The sequence below is a fragment of the Pinus tabuliformis genome, chromosome 7 (genome assembly GCF_031772625.1).
Source record: "Pinus tabuliformis cultivar Carrire ecotype Pingquan chromosome 7, CPIR1, whole genome shotgun sequence".
NCBI lineage: Eukaryota > Viridiplantae > Streptophyta > Pinopsida > Pinales > Pinaceae > Pinus > Pinus tabuliformis.
Genome location: NC_142293.1, coordinates 1,549,091,896 through 1,549,098,553, shown reverse-complemented (window position 1 = coordinate 1,549,098,553; position 6,658 = coordinate 1,549,091,896).

Genomic DNA, 6,658 nt, shown 5'->3' with positions numbered 1-6,658 from the left:
TTTATAAAAGATATGACACATTGTTTGGCATATATTTATAACCTTGATATAAGTTTGATGAAAAACCACCTTTTTCTAGCAAACGCTTTCCAATGAAGACACAACCAGCAAGAAAGAAGACGTCGGGCCCAAAGAACATTATACACTTAAGCGGCCCACGGGAAGTGCTTTTTCGATGGGGAGTGCTTTTTCGACCTGGCACAAAGAACTCTCAAAATGTTGGAGTAGATGTTGCACCAATATCACTTGCGTTCTCGACTTTAGAGAGTGAATTATAGAAAATCTTCCGCTACATAGGGACGAAAGCTTTAAATGTCGACAAAATAATCAAGGCCAACAACCCCAATCACTGATTTAAGTACTCCAAAAAATTGAGTTCTGCGCTTTCAAAAAATCTCTACCACCTACGCTGACTAGTAAGGGAGATAATGATCTCACTATGAATGGATTTTCATAACTCAGCCCTTAATGGCTGCACTGAGATTAACATTTTCTCTATGCCGGTCAGGTTTGTTAGCCCCCTTTGTTCGATGAATCCAACGTGTTGCGCCAAATTCTTGAGAAGAAGAGAATGAATTGTGTTCATTCTCTACTCCCATATCAAAAATTTGATTAATCTCTGCGGCATAAGTAAGCGTAGGAGGTCAAGTGATTCTTCTAATTGCTTTCTAGTGATTGCACTGGTTACTTTTCAATAAATGTACACGAATATGGAAACATGATTAGATTGCTATTTGTTGCTTTCCCCATCCATTTGGATTTGGTTTCTGTTTTATGTGATCTCCTCTATGGAAGCTTACATTGTTGCATCTTCTATAAAATAGATGAAATTCTGAATTATTCTTCTATTTCATCTCGAATATTGGTCTCAATTTAGGTACTCAAGATTTAGGGCATTATTTCCATTTAAGTATAAAATCCAATTTTCAATAACAATAAATCTTAATTTTATTCAAAATTATATAACCAAATTCAAATCAGAAAAGCGAAAATTAAAATGACCATTCAAATAATTTTTAAATATAATCACCTTATATATATATAAATATAAATATATAATCACTTTTTATATATAATCACAATATAACCTATTATATTAATCATTTTAATATATATAAACACACTCAGACACTCTAAAATTAATACTTGAATTAAAATATGTTTGTTTTTATATACACACGCTCAGACACTCAAAAAATTATATTGGAATTAAAATATGTTTAGAGTTTGAAAAATGATTATTTTCCCTATGGATCAGTTGAGTTCTTGCGGCGCAGATCTAAGATTGTTCTTCTGGCGCTTGGGTGTGAGCAGATCTAAGATTGTTCTTCCGGACGGATGAACTCCTCTAGATTTAGAAACCCAAGGGATTGATCTCGGCACCTCCTATTGGTTTTCATATCTAAGATTGTTCTTCCAGCCGGACGAACTCCACTAGATTTAGAGACCCCATGGATTGATCTCGGCACCTCCTATTGTTTTCAGGTAAGAGAAATTCGAATCAGCAAAAAGTTGTTTCTGTCTAAGATTGTTCTTCTGGTGCTTGGGTGTGAGGTTGTTCCGGCATAGATCTAATATTGTTCTTCTGACGCTTGGGTGTGAGCAGATAAGATTGTTCTTCCGGCGCTTGGGTGTGTGCAGATCTAAGATTGTTTTTCCGACGAGTGCAAAGAGTGTGAGCTTTTACCTTTTTCTGCATGATCAGTTTAAGATCGAACCTGGAGCCCTCACGTCTTCCAGATCGGGCGCCTGCTAGGTTTTTGAATACGTGTTTTATCTAAAGATCGATGCGAGAGCAGGGCATGCAACTCGAACCCTCGCTCTTTGGGCTGACCGTGTATTGGTTTTCAGATCTGTAGGGTCTCTATTTTATTTTCTGAAACTGCCATGTTTACAGGCGGCGGATCCTGCTTTGCCGTATGCTTTCCATGAAAGAAATCGAACTTCCGGGGCTTGGGTACGAGAAATTTTTACAAATCAAATATCTTTTTCTTTAAATCAAGGTTTTTTTGCAGGGGCATATACAAGCTTGGGAATCATCGATCTGCTTTGATTCAAATGGCTTCCAGCGTCGCGAAGATCGCTGCGCTCAGTGCTGTCCACCTTTGGGGGGCAAGCTTGTACCCATATCGTCAGTGAAGCCCCAACTCCCACTGTTCCAGTGCTCTAATCTGTTGATTCAATGGTTTTTGGCCGTCGCTGATAACTCTCCACAGTTAGATCTTGGAGGTATGGAAGCCTATCATTTCTGATGAAATTAATATCTACCCCTGTGCTAGGGTTTTCTTTATAGTAGATTTTGAAAACCCTGAAAGCAGAGAATGCATTCTAGATTTCAGCCCTTAGTTTTGGGAAAACTCAGGCCTACTCATGAAGCCATGGAACCCATCATTCGATCCCTTAACAATAGTCATAACCTCAGCACCAGTTTGGGTGATACTGTTAAAACTACCCTTGCATCTCTGAAATTTCCACTCGCTAAAAGCCATTGGAAATACAATTGGGAAATTTTACTGCAGGTGCCTAGAAACAGAGGAATATGCTAGAACCACCTATGCACGCATCTGTTTGGAAATGGACTTCACCACTGGATTTCCAGCTGAAATAAACCTAATAAGTAAAGACTATGTGTGGAACCAGAAACTCGATTATGAAAGTGCCCTCTTCAGATGTCGATCCTGCTTTGAGATAGGCCATTTAGCCAAAAATTACCCAAGAGCCTCCCAGAAAAATTCTGCTAGAAAGAATCACCACAGATCTACATGGTGGAAAGGAGCACAAAAAGAACATTACATTGTCATCAAGGAAGAATACTCTCCAGAAAACTCTGAATCGAAAGAAATTAGGCAACAAAAAAACAACTCTCAAGACAAGCAGGGGGAAAGCCTCGCCCAACTGCAAAAAAGTGAACTCGACAACCCCTCAAGCATCAACAGCTATGAGGATTCGAATTCCACACAAAATAAATCTTCATTTAACAGCAAAGCAGATCTCCCAAACCAAACTTCTTCTTTGACTATCTTCAAAAGGACGAACACAACAGATCGTGAAGCTAAGTCACCAATGTCCCAAGAACCAGAAGAGATGAAGGAGATGCAAGATAAAGGAAGTTGGAAGACCATAGAGAAAAAAAAGAAGCTACAACACTAATCTCGCCAAGAAGGACAAGAATCCAGACAATTAAGAACTAATAAAAGTATAGGTCTGATAGACCAATTTGGTCCACCACCATCATCATCATTAATTGAAATGATAAAGAAAAATAATCTGATCATAATTTAAAAAAATACTCTTAGTATCAAAATAATAAATTAATAATCTTTTTAAAATTAAGAGAATAAGTAATTATAAATAGATTAATTGCTCTTATAAATGTGATAATTAATAAAATATTAAAATAATATAAATGACAATTAATAAATATTTAAAATAATTTGAAAAAATATATTATTATTATTATTATTATTATTTTAAATATATAATAAATAATTATTTTCTTATTTAATTTATTTCCAACTACTTCTTTGACATTTTTTTGTGTTGATAATTATTATAATTGTGTTTCTTCTCCATATATATTATTATTTTACTTTATTGCTAAAATTTGAAATTCTTTTGATAGCAAATAGTATCTACACTACAAATTCATAAACATCTTCATTTTTTCGAAACTTAGAGAATAGCATAACATTTTAAATATGACAAAAACAACAATTTTTCAAAGCTTAAAGAATTTGTCATAAAAATTTTAATCATGAAAAAGACCACCATGCTTAAATCTATTACAAGTAATACTTATTATTAGTTCAATATCCTATATGGGAGAATGGAACCTAGGTCAAGAAGATAACAACATTTTTCCTAAAACATGTACTTCTTGAGGGTTTGTTTTTAAATATTTTATTGGCCTTCTAGGTTCAATCGGACTAGGATTGGATACTTGGATTTAGAGAGCTCATGATTGGACACTTGGATTTATAGAGCTCACACTGCTAGGAGGCGTTGGAGAGTCTATGGTGTTGAGACTTATGGAATCTCATGGATACTTGGGCTTAGAGAGTGGGACTAGGATTGGACACTTGGATTTAGAGAGCTCATGATTGAACACTTGGATTTAGAGATCATGATTAGACACTTGGATTTAGAGAGCTCATGCTACTAGGAGGCATTGGAGAGTCTATGATGTTAAGACTTATGGAATCTCATGGATACTTAGGCTTAGAGAGTTCTTGAGGAAAGGAGGCATAGGAAAGTCTATGGTGTTGGGACTTGATGGAACCTCATGGAGTCTTGGGTTTAGAGAGCTCTTGGGGAAAGGAGGCATTAGAGAGTCTATGGTGTTGGGACTTGGTGGAAACTCATTAAGACTTGGGTTTAGAGAGCTAATGGCGAAAGGACTTGATGGAACCTCATTGGGACTTGGGTTTAGAGAGCTCTTGAGGAAAGGAAGCATTGGAGAGTCTATGGTGTTGGGACTTGATGGAACCTCATCGAGACTTGGGTTTAGAGAGCTCTTGGGGAAAGGAAGTGTTGGAGAGTCTATGGTGTTGGGACTTGATGGAACTTTATGCAGACTTGGGTTTAGAGAGCTCCTTGCAAAAGGAGGTGTTGAAGGGTCTATGGTGTTGGGATGTAATGGAACCTCATGGAGACTTGGGTTTATAAAGCTCCTAAGGAAAGGAGTCATTGGAGAGTCTGTCTTGGGACCTCACAGTGACTTAGGTTTAGAAAGCTCATGAGGCAAGGAGACATTGGAGAGTCTATGGTGTTGGGACCCGATGATACCTCGATGATACGTCGAAATCCTCTTGATAAGAAATGTCATGATCCCTGTTGAAACTACCACCAATTCTACCACTTATTCCATCGAATAAAACCAATACTAAAATAGGTAACAATAAGTTCTTCATCCAAGTATTTTTCATCTCCATTTTAGTTTGTGCCACAACTTCGTATGCAACACAAATTCAAGATCATATTATTAAATAAGCATTTAATAATTGTGATGATAACTGAATTACTTAGACCAAATGAAAGAGGAAACTTTAGATTTAATGGAAAAAAATTGAAATTCCTACTTAAAAACCTCGAAGCTCACGCACAATTGGGACGTTTCTCAGATGTTAACCTCATAAATCGGAAAACTTAAAACACGTGAACCCCATCTCAAACCTAATAATTAGGGACTCTACATATGCATGGTGATCATTCCACTCGAAATATATTGGAGAAATTATATCACTTGTGAGCTGTATCAAAGCTTTATTGATGCACCTAATCAGACCCATATGGGTTTCTGTCTATAGCTAAACTCAGTAATCCAGAAATAAAAATAAAAGTAAAAATAAATTAACTTACACGCCCTCAAACACCACATCTTCGATCACTGTAACAACTATGTATGATTCAGAACTTAAAGATGTTTGAATAACACCAAGTTTGAATCACCACTAATCTACTTACCAATAGCCACTAATGCAACTCTATAACAGAGGCGTCCCATATGAACATAATTTATGTGAATTTTCCTTTTTAATGTTACCTATTTAAAATAATATTAATTTATTAACTTGACATAACAAATATTAATTTCTTAAATTTAATGATTGCTTTTATCTTTTAATAATTGAATTTAATGATTACTTTTCTCTTCTATTAATTGACTTTAATAATTACTTCTCTCTTCCTTTTAAACTTAAAGACTACTAACTAGAGTGTCGAACAAAAAGTTAAGAAATATTTCAAACTCAAACACAATTTATTTCCTCAATAATGTGAAAATCTAAATTTTTTTAAATTAAAAAATATATATTTGTTTGTTGTTAAAAAAATTAGAAGACTTACCTTATTCATATCCGATGGAAATATGTATTGAATGGAGTAACACTCCATCTCAAAATGATGTTGTAAGTTATAGGGTATAATTATAAGATAATGAATTTAGAATTAAAAATTTTAAATGATACAAGACCTAAAAGATTTTTACCTTTATAATTTTAAATTATTAAATAAAAATCACAAATTTAAAATTTTACAAGGAGATCTTAAAAGTTTAGTATCAAAAAGTAATTATCTTTTATGGTGAAAATGTTCACATTTTTTACCAACTCTTTTTATTACCTCTCTGGGAAGAACTCTCCAGCTGCCTCTTTTTTTTGTCCCTTTCTCTCTCTAGGAAGAACTCCCCAACTGCCTTTCTTTCTGTCATTTTCTTTCTGTCCCTTTCTTTTTGTCGTGATATTGATGGTCAAATCCATTACTGGTCAGATTTTGTTATGCTCTTGACCTGGGAGAAGATACCAGAATACCAAATATGCGAAGAAGTATACCCGGAACACAGAACAATAAGAAATAACAGCATGTATTTTATTATTCAGAAAGGAAAGCAATGTTCACTTGCCTCTTCGAGGGGGGCAACCTCCAATAGAGCTGGGCTCAATTACAAAATAAGACACGACGCTCCTCAAGGGGAGTCTCTATCCTTTATATAGGATTCATACATGCAGTACCATGGGCCAGTACCATGGTTCTTATTAATACCATCTATCTAATACCATGGCCCATTTGCAACTAACTGTGGTCCCTTCTTTAAATGCGGGTCAACTATTTACAATTATTAATATGGGCTTTATTGACTCTTTAACTAACTATAACTATG